Source organism: Heteronotia binoei, chromosome 3, assembly GCF_032191835.1.
Source record: "Heteronotia binoei isolate CCM8104 ecotype False Entrance Well chromosome 3, APGP_CSIRO_Hbin_v1, whole genome shotgun sequence".
NCBI lineage: Eukaryota > Metazoa > Chordata > Lepidosauria > Squamata > Gekkonidae > Heteronotia > Heteronotia binoei.
In genome coordinates, this window is record NC_083225.1 from 79,743,333 (window position 1) to 79,756,819 (window position 13,487).

Below are 13,487 nucleotides of genomic sequence, written 5' to 3' on the forward strand. Positions count from 1 at the left end.
GCCCATCTGCGGTTTATACAGACCACCCGCACCAATGGTGCTAGGCCATAGGTGCTCCCCTGCAAACACTGTGGCCAAAACATCCTCCAGCCTGCGACCAAATTACAAACTCCATCAATTAACACCTAACACTATAAGGCAGTACAAGGTAGGCGAAAAACAACTTCACATGGGCCAATTATGTGAAGATGAAAAAATTCCTACCTGGCCCCTAAAAAAGGCAACCGGTCGAAACCTGTACTGCCAAGGGAGGGCGGGCAGGCAGAGAGCCAAACAAGACAGCAAGAGCTCTGGGCGGGGCCGGGGCTTATATAGCCCTGACGCCATGCCCAGAAATAGACCCGGATGCACCGGGACCGAGCGGTCTGTTGCTCCCTCCTTCCGAGGGGGCAAAGACGGCCCCCAGTCTGAACGCCAGCGATGCCGGCTTGGCTGGAAAGGGCCGGACCTTTTAGCAGAAATGCATAGGAACGCAGTTCCAGTTGGCTTGTCATAGGGGGTGTGGCCTAATATGCAAATGAATTCCTGCTGGTCTTTTCCTACAAAAGAAGCTCTGTATGAAACCATGGCAATTAGGGGGTGTGGCTTAATATTTAAATTAGTTCCTGCTGGGCTTTTTCTACAAAAAAGTCCTGTTTATAACCCACCCTTCTCTGCATAGCAGGGTTCAGGCAGGTAACAACAATAAATTAGGTTTAAAACCTTCAGCAAACCTTTAACAAATGTTTAAAACAACTATAACCTTTCCTGCATCATCTAAAATGAAACCAGATCTAGAGATGCCAGAACTAGCCCCCTGATTAGAAGGTTGTTAACAATTCCTAAATGTTAAAAAAAGGATTTTGTTTTGATCCTGAATATTTATTATGTATTTACTATATATATTTATGAATGACCACTGTTCATGTTGGATTTGGATTAGTAAATTTCTGACTGCTAATAATGATAATTATTATTTTGGTGGTGGAAAGTGGTGGAAAGTCACAGTAGACTTTTGTAACCCATTAAGGTTTTCAAGGCAAGAGACATTCAGAGGTGGTTCGCCCTTGCCTGCCTCCATGTTATGGTCCTGATATTTCTTGGAGGTCTCCCATCCTTGTACTAGCCAGGGCCTAACCTGCTTAAGCTTCCAAGATCTGATGAGATCAGGCCAGACTGGCCTATTGAAATCAGGGCAATTATTTTTTTAAATAACAGTATTAAAAAAAACCCCGAATCATTGATGTTTTAATTCACATCCATATATGTTACAGGAAAGACACTAAGTGACAATTTTCCATAGTAGAAAATCCCATTTTACTCATGCTAAAGGAGGAAGACGTGACACAATTAGGGTTCTGTTAGAGTATTTTGCACGCAGCAGAAGAGCTGAAGGAGAGGGACAGGCAAAACACAGGAATTAATAGACAAGAGAAACAGCTGTATTCAATGGTAGATATATTTACCAGTGATAGTATCCAATATTCAGAGTCGTTGCCAGGCCAAGGTCATACACAGTAATCAGCACACACTTCAGTAGATAACAGTATACAGCAGTAAGTATACACAGCACGATCCAAGCACAGTAGCATAGGATCCAACACCAGCAGTGATCGCTGCCACCCAGATAGCGGGCCTCACAGAACCCACAATCCTTACAGGCAGACTGAGCAAGCTCACTGAGCTTCCCTAAGTACACGTACCAATCATCAGGGTTGCATCAGCTCTGTGAGTCAGCACAAAGCCTAATTACAGGTGAGGTCATTCCACTTTACCTCAGTAACAGGTAACAGCTGGATCATGATGCAGCATGACTCAGCATGACATTGCAGAAACAACATTACTATTACTAAGATGGAGTCAGTCAGCCATTTTAGGACTGAGTTCCAACATTCTCCTCTTAATAGTTCTGTTCGTTTCTCAATCCGAGCCTTTTACAGTGCTCATTATGCTTTTCCATAGTCTGGGGTTTGGTAAACATATCTGCCGTATTGTGGCCAGTATCACAATACCTTATGTTTATCAACCCTTCCATGATACATGATCTGACATTTTGGTACCGTATGTCAGTGTACCTATTCCTTGTCTTTACTCCTTCTGCTTTTGCAATCTCAATCACAGCTTGATTGTCTTCCAGAACTTCAACAGGCTTCTCTGCCTCTATATGCAGGTCCTTTAGTAGCTGTCTAAACCATTCTACCTCAGTACAAGCGGTAGAAAGGGCGCAGAACTCTGCTTCTGTGGTGGACAAGGCAACCACACGCTGCTTTTGTGTCTTCCAGCATACTAACACCTCTCCCAAATATATGGAAAGACCTGTTGTTGACTTTCTGGTTTAACAGTCACTTGCAAAACTTGCATCTGTATAGACTTTCAGTGCTAGCTCCCCCCTAGGTTCGATATAAAGACACCAGTCAGCAGTGTTCTTTAAATATCTCAACACTCGCTTAGCAGCAATCCAGTGATTCTGCTTAGGGTTCTGGGTAGCTCTTGCCAACAGATTACAGGCTACTGATATGTCTGGCCGTGTCCAATTACTGATATAGCTCAGACTACCAATTAACGACCTGTACATTTCAACATTACATGGTGGGCTATCAGTAACATCATTTACAAAGCCAGTCACCATAGGGGTTGAAACAGTTTTGCAATCAGTCATCTTGTACTTGTCCAACAAATCTATGATTTTAGGTTTTTGTGACAGTTTAAAACCTTGTGTAGTTTTTGCAATATCTACACCCACATAGGTCTGTACAGTACCAAGATTTCTCAGTTTAAACTTCTTACTTAAGGCTGAAACAATATCATCTGTTTGTTTCTTTGTCTTGGTTAGAATCCCCAAGTCATCCACAAAAGTAAGAACAATACATCGTGTTTCACCACTTCCCTTGGTAAACACACATGGATCAGCAATGCTCTGGGTAAACCCTAGCTGTTTAAGTGTACCCACTAGGCATTTTGACCATTGATGACCACTTTGCTTTAGACCATACAAGCTCTTATTAAGTAACCAGTATCCCTTTCCAGTACCAGGAATACCCTCTGGTCTCTTTAAATAAATTTGGTGCTCCAAATTAGCATTTAGGTATGCCACACAGACATCCAAATGGGTAAAATGGAGTTTTTCTCTGGCTGCCACAGTTAACGCAGTCAGAAGTGAACTGCTCTTTAACGTTGGAGCAAACACTTCGTCATAAGTCTCATTAGTCTGTCTGCAACCTTGTGCTACAAGCCTCGCCTTATACTTTTTTCCCCCAGACTGGTCTGTTTTCACCTTGTATACCCATCTACTGCCTATGGGTTTTACACCAGCAGGTACAGTATCAGTCTCAACATAAACATTTAAACGTTTCAGGGAAGAAAGTTCATCGTCCATAGCAGCCTTCCAGTTACACTGCTCTTCCTTGGACAAAGAGAAAATGTCAGTATATTTCTCAGGCTCATGTATAGCAGACATTACAGGACTAAATCTCTCAGGAGCTCTTCTTTCACGTGTAGATCTCCTCAATGCAGGCTCATCAGTTGGCACATTCCTCCCGGATGATTCCTCACGAGTAGGCTTCTCCTCCATCTCCTCCTCGTCAGGCATCTCTTCTTTTGGGGTTAACTCAGCCGCCTCTCCCTCCTCTGGGTTGCTAGGCATCGAGCTGACTTGTAACCGGATTCCTTGGTCATCCTCAGGACAGAACGCTGGCGATTGGGTGCAACGATCCCAGCCCTCTGATCTCTCCAGAAACGTGGCTGAAGCACTAATCACCACCTCACGACTGTCGAGCGTGCCAAAACGATAACAGCTCCCGTTTCTCTCATACCCGAGAAACCTCATACGTCTAGCCTTCAGTTGGCCTTTACGTCTGAGCTGTTGAGGAATATGAACAAAAGCTGTAACTCCAAATACATGCAAATTTGCCAAGTTAGTTACCTTGTCATGCCATAGGCTTGCTGGTATTTTGCCAGTAGATGAACACCAAACTCTGTTCAGGTTGTAGTTGGCACAGCACATAGCCTCTGCCCAAAATCTCCAGGGCATATCTGCATCACGTAACATACACTGGCACATGTCTTGCAATGTACGGCCTCTTCTCTCACAAAAAGCATTATGGGTAGGTCTGTACGGAGCAGTCAATCTGTGCTCAATCCCAAGCTCTGCAAACAAACTTTGAAAACGTTTATTAACAAATTCCGAGCCTCTATCAGAAATAATGCATGCAGGCACATTTCCAGTTTTTCTCTTAACAAACCTTAGCCAATTCTGCATATTTTGAAAGGTTTCAGTTTTAGCTTTCAACAGGTAAACAAAACCATACCTTGAATAGTGATCTTCTATACTTAAGACATATTTGGCCCCGCCCACTGACTCCTTAAAGGGCCCTATCAGGTCTAAGAACACTAGGTCAAGAGGTTTCTTACTAGTAAATTTACTTGGAGTACGCACAGGAGCTTTCGTAGACTTCACCAGCTTGCAGATTTCACAGTCAAGAAATTCCTTGCAAGGTTTAAGACTAAGGCCTTCTGCCTGTTCAACAGTCTTCTTTAGAGCAGGAAAACCAGCATGGCCTAATTTCCTGTGTAAAAGATGACAGCAATTATCATGCACTGGTTTATTTACACAGACGCTATTACACGTTTGTACCTTGGTATGCAAGAAGTATAAATCTTCCTTCAGCATAGCCTTTACACACACACCGTCACTGGTCCTCAGCTCACAGCACGAGGTGTCAAATTGCAGTTTGAAACCTTCCCTGCACAGAGCAGACACAGACAGCAGATTCATCTTAAGTGAAGGAACAAAACCCATTTGAAGCTCCTTCCTTAGGCTTGGCAGGAACACTTTCCCTCTGCCAAAAACAGTTGCTTTAACTCCATCTGCCAAAACAACAGACTGGTTATCAACAGGTGTGTAAGTAGTAAACAAACTCCTCTCTCTACAGAGGTTCTCCGACGCTCCGCTGTCAATTAGGAAAGATTGAGTGTGATTAGTTGACTTACCAGTAGTAACGAGATGCACATTACCACTCTTATCAGCAGACCTCATTCCAGACCGTCTCTCTTTCCCTTTCTGGCCTTGACAATTCCTAAACAAATGTCTAGATGAGCCACACCGGAAACATTTCTTCCTTACAGCCATTACATTACCTGTTTGACAGTCAGGATCCTCCTTAACAGTAAATCCACTGCCCCTCTCTGGCTTACAGACAGGCTTTTTCTCCACACGCAGAGAGGAATTGGACTGTCTCTTGCCATATTCATCAAGAAGCCGTCCAGTTACGACGTTCATGGTCAACCCTGTCTCAGGCAAACCCTCCAGGCTCGTTATCACAGCGTCATATGATGCATCTAAAGAACTTAAAAGTATGCACACCTCCTGTGATTCAGAAAACATTTGGTTATGCTCTCTTAGCTCTAGAAACATCCTACGCATAGACTCTATATGAGATAACATATCAGCATTAGCTGCCAGCCTGGTATGCAGAAGCTTCCTCACCAAACGAATCTGAGAACCGACAGTTCCTCGGACGTAAATTTCCTTCAAAGCATTCCAGCAGTCATTAGCCGTCTCCAGTCCTGCTATATGCACCAGCTGGGAGTCGTCTAGAGAAAGACCTATTAAAGACAAAGCCTTAACATCCTTTTTACGCAAAAGGTCTGCAGCTTTTCTGTCTTCAGCAGCTTCCTCTGCCTCCTCAGCAGCCTCCTCTTCACCCTCCGGGCTACTGATAGGAGCAGCCACCACCTCCCACAGCTCTTGGTGCTTTAATAACAGACTGACCTTCTGGGACCACGTAGCATAGTTAGTCCCATTCAGCTTAGTAATGCTGAGCCCCGAGAAGGAAACAACATTTGCAGCTTCCATCTCTGCTACTTATCACTGGACACCTGGGCAACTTGGCAGTCTGCCTCTGTCTCTTCCAAAACACTGTGTTGCCTCCTCTGTCTTCAGAACAGCAGCACCTCTAGAAACACTGGGAGCACTGGGAGCTCTGGGCCCAGAACCAATGTTAGAGTATTTTGCACGCAGCAGAAGAGCTGAAGGAGAGGGACAGGCAAAACACAGGAATTAATAGACAAGAGAAACAGCTGTATTCAATGGTAGATATATTTACCAGTGATAGTATCCAATATTCAGAGTCGTTGCCAGGCCAAGGTCATACACAGTAATCAGCACACACTTCAGTAGATAACAGTATACAGCAGTAAGTATACACAGCACGATCCAAGCACAGTAGCATAGGATCCAACACCAGCAGTGATCGCTGCCACCCAGATAGCGGGCCTCACAGAACCCACAATCCTTACAGGCAGACTGAGCAAGCTCACTGAGCTTCCCTAAGTACACGTACCAATCATCAGGGTTGCATCAGCTCTGTGAGTCAGCACAAAGCCTAATTACAGGTGAGGTCATTCCACTTTACCTCAGTAACAGGTAACAGCTGGATCATGATGCAGCATGACTCAGCATGACATTGCAGAAACAACATTACTATTACTAAGATGGAGTCAGTCAGCCATTTTAGGACTGAGTTCCAACGGGTTCCCAATTCTGGGCTGGGAAATTCCTGGAGATTTTGGGGTGGAACTTGGGGAGGGCAGAATCTGGGAGAAATCTGGAAGTTTAGCAGGGATGTGATGCCATAAAGGCCATCCTTACTGACAATTTCTCCAGGGGAACAGATCTCTGTGAGAAGTCCAGACTGCACCTGGAGTTTGGAAAGCCTTTGGGTGAAGATAAAGGAACTGAGAAGAATAGTTTGGTTTATATAAGTTAATACAAATTAGCTGAGATTCAGCTGTCTTTTTACGTTATAATTCTTCATTCTCCAGCTTTGCATGCAACAATGGGATTAGATTTTCATAAACTCTCAAATAATCAATTGTACATATTGAAGAATGTAAAAGCCAGTTATCAGTTGAACTGTTGATTTAAAAGCACTGAATTTTCATAAATTTCATGACTTACATTGGTTCAAGCAAACACCAGTCTACCAATAACAATGTAGCACAACAATACCTTGTGTTATTAAATGAGATTTCTTCAAACTGCCCCTCTGCCTTTGAAAGGAAGTGTTAACAATATTGGCAATTAATCTGTAGATACTGCTTGTGCAGAGAAGGTCCGGCCCCTTCCCAGCCAAGCCGGCATCACCGGCGTTTAGGCTGGGGGCCATCTTTGCCTGCCCGGAAGGAGGGAGAGGCAGGACCGGGTGCTTCAGCTGGGCGCGGTGTCGGGGCTATATAAACCCCGACCCCGCCCAGAGGTGCGCAGTTCCTTTCGGGCTCTCTGTCCGCCCTCCCCTTGGGCAGTACAGGTGTTTACCGGTTGCCTTATTAGGGGCCAGGTAGGAATTTTTTCAGCTTCACTGAATTGGCCCACGGTGGAGTTGTGTTTTGCCTACCTTGTACTGCCTCGTAGCATTAGGGGTTTGTTAGTATGAGTTGTTGTTTGGTCGCTGGCTGGAGGATGGATTGGCCACAGTGTTTACAGGGGAGCACCTGTAGCTTAGCACCAGGTGTGTGGGTGGTCGGTATGAACCGCAGATGGGCTACACGGCTCAGTGCGGGGAATGCCGATCACAGAAAAGCCTCACCTGGGCGGATCTTTCCATGGGGGATTGATGCTAGCCCAGGTGGAGAATGGCTTGGGCCTGGCCACTCAGCAACAGCCTCAATACGGTGGGTTTGTGCTGGGGGCAGGGTGGCTCGCCCTCTTAGGACAAGGCAGGGTCAGGGGGTGACCCCAGGGCTTGTCCTTCTAGGCCTTATCTCTGCCAGTTATAGGTTTCGACAAGTTTATTTCAATAAAGCGTCCCGGTTTTATACCCAACATACTGTGTCTGCCTCTTCATTCCGACTGGGTGGGCAAATACATGTTTATCACGTAGGTACTAAAATTTGTGACTAACTTGTCCTTGTTTCAGATAACCTTTTGGGGACTGGGGCCACTGCAATATTTGTTTGTTTCTGTTTTAGATTTATAACCCATCCTTCCTTGCATATCAGGGTTCAGGGCAGGTAACAACAAAAAGTTAGGCTGAAAACCTTTAGCAACTATAACCTTTCCTGCACCATCTATTTATTATTATTTATTTATTTGTTCCACATTTCTATTCCATCCTTTCCAACTGGGCTCAGAAAATAGCATAATTGATGTTTCCAGTTGATATCTCATGAATATCCCGTAATTTTATCTCTTAATTGTGAACTATGGCAGGGGATTTTGGTCCACTTTTAATAATAATATTTCCAGGTATTTTGGTCAGATTTTTTTCCTGCCAAAAAATTTAAAGCATTTTTTTTTGAAAATTTAATTATTCATATCAAATGTGCAATATTGTATTTAACCCAAATAGAAACTAAAGTGGATGTAAACTTGTTTTGACGTCGGTATCACTTTTCAAGATAACTTGGGATAGGGCTCCAGTGCTCAGTGTGAACTATAAAAATATAATATAGCTTTAATTTCATTATGGTCAGTGTTTATAAAGAGCCCTGCAGTCCTAAGCTCTATTCGCAACCTGAGTTCGAACCCAGCAGAAGCTGGGTTCAGATAGCCGGCTCGAGGTTGACTCAGCCTTCCATCCTTCTGAGGTTGGTAAAATGAGTACCCAGCTTGCTGGGGGGAAAGTGTAAATGACTGGGGAAGGCAATAGCAAACCACCCCATAAATAGTCTGCCATGAAAATGTTGTGAAAGCAACATCACCCCAGAGTCAGAAACGACTGGTGCTTGCACAGGGGACTACCTTTACCTTTTAAAGTGTTTATAACTTTTATGACTCTTTCAGTATAAGCGATACATTCAGTTGGTTTCTTTTCTAGGAACTGGAGGCCAGGATTCCATATGATACAAGAGGAAAAACTTCTTACAGCTGTAGCACAGTTCCGTCAGCTTCCATTGTCAATGTAATTCTTTTCAATGGTTTCATAGTATTTGTGTGAAAAGGCTGTGAGAGATATCAAGATAGAAGGGAGCATATTTGATTCATCAACTTAGCTGCAGTGTAGTACCCAGGACTGTTAGAAATTTCAAATGGCTTTGAATGTCTCTATTTGCAGTTTAAACAAAGTGTTGTATTGGGTCTGTTCAGAAGATAAGAAAAATGACAGCAAAGATTTTTGAAAATGGAAACTTAGAGAAAAGTGTTTTGTAAAGAGCTGATAATAGGATGATGGTGACTTTTTTAGTCAGAGAAGAGGATGATTTTAACAACAGTTAAGTTATATTTGTAGAGTGAAGAAAAAAGTTAAGAGGAAAATTTGTAATGTGTTGAGGTTGGTCTGAAAAGGGGATTACTTGACAATGGATGGAAGAGATGAGATTGACTTGTAGAGGAAGCACTCAATGGCAAATTCTGCAATGTGCAGAGACACTTGGTTTCAGTCTCTATATAGTATCTCTCTCTATATATGGACTATATATAGATATATAGACTATATATCTAGTCTGTATAGTCTATATATCTATATATAGTCCATATATATCTATATCTAAGGAGCCCCATGACACAGAGTGGTAAACTGCAGCACAAGCTCTGCACACGGCCTGAGTTCAATCTCAGCGGAAGCTGGGTTCAGGTAGCTCAAGTTTGACTCAGCCTTCCATCCTTCCAAGGTCAGTAAAATGAGTACCCAGGTTGCTGGGGGTAAAGTATAGATGACTGGGGAAGACAATGGCAAACCACCTTGTAAAAAGTCTACTGTGAAAACGATTTACCTTTTTATCTATATCCTTTCGGATTTTTAAACACCATGCATTCAAAATAAACAGTCCAGAAGTTTTGGTTGGCATCTTTGGAAAATTGCTTCTCCAGCTACAGTGGAATAATTTTTCCAACAAGTAGTTCTAAAATTGTGGTTTGATACTGAAAAGTGGTTTGCAGCTCTTCTGCTGATGGATCTCAAGGAGTCAGATAGAATATCCTTTTGGAGACTGAGACATCAGCTCAATTTATCACCTGCCACTGGGCAGTTTATGAACTGTCTGAATGGTGTCCTAAGTGATAGAAATTATAATTCAGAGACATTTCCTTATATTTAACAGTTTTAGGTGACTGGTAGCTTGAAGACTTACTCTAAGATCAGTTGATCTTAGTTCAAGAACAAGAAATTTCAAGGATGTATTACATGCCGTATGAAAGTTGTTTTAAGCTGTTCCTTGTGCTGGTAATGCATACCTGTACACAGGCCTCAGATTCAGTGGGAGCTCACAGGAGCACAGCTCCTGAACCTTCCTGAGAGTTCCACCACCAACTCAACTCATATTTAACATGTGACCTGGGACTCACCTTAAAAATGGTAATGGTTGTGACTGGATAATGGTAACCCTATAGGGTTTTCAAGGCATGAGGCATTCAGAAATGGTTTGCTGTTACTGCCTCAGTGTAACAAGCCTGGTATTCCTTCCTAGTCTTGCATCCAAGTACTAAGCAGAGCCAACACTGCTTAGCTTCCAAGATCTGAAGAGACTGGGCTATCCTAGGCCATCTAGTTCAGGGCTACCTTAAAAATGGGAGTAGGGACTCATCTCCTGCATATGCCATGGCAGCATGGAGGGCTTCATCATTACCTTGCTTTAATTCCATTCACTTTTGCTAGCAGAAAAGGGCCATGGTGTGCAGGCTGTATGTCTCATTGCTGGTTTCATGTGTCTGCCCAGTAGATACATAGAACCAATATTGAGAAACAGCCTACTCTCACAGATCTTTTCTGCTAGCAAAAACACATAGGGTGGAAGTGATGAAATAATGAACTATTTTCTGCTATGGAGCTGAGCTCAGGAGACAATTTGCACTCCACCCACTATTTTTAACATGAGTCCCAGTTCATTAATCGCAGGTTCAGTTGGGGTTTTCCCCAACCAAAATCTATTTAACATATTGTCAGACTTTTGTTTGGTCCTTATGCAACAGTATTATTTGCTTTTGTTTGAAAACAGTTATCCAAAGTATTCAAGATTATTTTATATTATTTGCAGTTATTACAAATTCAGCTGGCCTAGCCAATGAATAAAATGGGAAGCTGGCAAGATAAACAGGTTTCATGAGCCACTGCCCAATGGAGCTAGAATTAATAAAATTAATAATCAAAACCTTCTGCAGCTGCATTCTGACTGCAATGACAGAGAACTGCCAGAGTAGATGGAGCGCTGGCTATCTAGTCTTTGTGAAAGTCATTTAGATTCCTGAGAGATGCCTTGGAAACAATACTCCCTCTTAGCTGTGGAGTCTTGTGAGCAAAACTTCTACTTTGTGAGCTACTGGCATAAAGGTTGCTCTGGGGGCATTTTTCCTGAGCTGAGACAACAATGTGTGAGCTAGAGGTTAAAAACCTGCAAGCTAGCTCACACCAACTCATCTTAGAGGGAACACTATTTGGAAGTCAGTTTTTTGGCAGAAAAACAGAATACAAATATAGTAATGAAAGGGCACAGATGATCAGACTTGTTAGCCAGAAGGAGGCCAATTGCAGAAAAGTTTGTATTTTTCCCCAAAATGTGTAATTGCTATAACATTTAAGAGGTGGACACATTACTGTTGAAACACTGCTCTTTATTGAATTCCCTGCAAGTGCTAGGCTACCATAAACAGTAGTGGCAATGCTGACCAGCTGTTTATATCACTCAGTGCAGCACATGGAACAAAACTGACACCTGTAGTTAGTTGCAAAGAAAATCTAGCATTTGTCTCGTACTGACCGTAGGAATGTCTTGGCAGTCAGGCTGAATTGCATTTGGAGCAACCAGTCTCCTTGTAACAGCTTCAATTGCTGTGTTCTTTGTTTCAAGGTTCTTTGCTCCTGATTTTGACAATAGCTTTAACCCCCATTTTTTAGTGCCCACGACTGAGAATGATGGCATTAACACTTCTTCTTCTTTGCTCTTGGATAAGTACATTGGAAGTGGTTGCTTAATATTTAATGCTAATATTTTGTAATAGGGAGAGATTTTTAATCCAGCTCCTTTTGAAGACTGTTTTGAGATTGAAGATGATTAAAAAGCCACACAAGAAGCTTTTGACTTTTCTGATTTGTTTCCCTCATACAACCTGCCAAGTCTTTATGTGGGAAAAAGTAGACTCTAACCCCCTAGGCTGGAACATGCTGTTACACTGTAAGAGTATTGCTTAATCTTCAAACTGCAGAATGTCCATCTAGATCAGGGGTTTCAAACATGAAGTTCAGGGGCCGAATCAGGTTCCCAGAGGGTTCCTATCAGGCCCTGAACAACTGGCTGTCATCTGCTTCCTTCTCCCTCTCTCTTGTTTCCTTCTGCATAACAACTTGCTTTGCAAGGTATGAGGGATCCACTCGGCAGCTTACTTGAGAGGGCGACCATTTTAAATTTCTCCCCAGTCACCTTCCCTCAGTCCCTCAGTCAGACTCACAGAAATCCTATCAGAACTCCCCAAAATTGACACCAGCCGGTTGTAAAGTCAAAAACCACAAAACTATTTATCAGATAACAAAAGGCAAGGGAGAGGGATAAAATAATATTGATTATGACTGTTCAATATTAAAAAGGCAAATCAGTTGGCAGAATAAATCAATCACTGAGAGTAGAGATTCATCAGGCTGAGGTAAAACATAACAAAACTTTGGCAGGAGATCTTAAAAATAAACAATAAACAGGCAGGCTTCAGAATTCTACTAACTTCTTCAGGTGGGCTGTGCCTTCTGGGCACTCAGAATGCTGTTACTTCAGTTGTTCAACCCTAGCTTTGGCAATGCCAACTCATAAAAATAACAAACTTCAATCACTTTTTCCATACACACATATAGAACTCCTGACTGGTGTCAGTATATTCTCCCTCACAAACCCTCTCACACTAGCTAACTTCCAGGACTCGCACCCCTCAATACTGATGTGTCTCAGCCCCACAGCTAGTCTTCTGGTCTGAGTCTTGGGTAACCCTGCTGACCACCAGAATCCAGTTCTTGTTAGAGAATTTGCATGCAGCAGAAGACACTGAATAAGAGGGACAGGCAAACACAGGAATCAATAGACAAGAGAGACAACTGTATGCAACAGTAGAATATATTTACCAGGGCAGTATCCAATATTCAGAGTCGTTGCCAGGCCAAGGTCATACACAACAATCAGTACACACTTCAGTAGATAACAGTATACACCAGTAAGTATACACAGCATGATCCAAGCACAGTAGCACAGGATCAACACAAGCAGTGTTCGCTGCCACCCGGACGGTGAGTCTCACAGTACCCACAATCCTTACAGGCAGACAGAGCAAGCTCACTGAGCTTCCCTAAATACACACATCAATCATGCAAGCTCACCAGAGGTTGCATCAGCTCTGTGAGTCAGCACAAAGCCTAATTACAGGTGAGGTCATTCCACCTTACCTCAGTAACAGGTAACAGCTGGGCCATGATGCAGCATGATGCAGCATGACTCAGCATGACATTGAAGAAACAACATTACTATTACTAAGATGGAGTCAGTCAGCCATTTTAGGACTGATTTCCAACAGTTCTCCCCTCAGTGTGTATTTGTGT

General features: G+C 43.0%; 1 protein-coding gene across 1 annotated transcript in view; it reads left to right on the forward strand.

The window, feature by feature from the left end:
* The window catches only part of IL1RAPL1 (interleukin 1 receptor accessory protein like 1), a 1,501,437-nt gene that overhangs the window by 770,178 nt on the left and 717,772 nt on the right, over positions 1 to 13,487 (forward strand). The gene's annotated exons all lie outside the window — the stretch shown is intronic.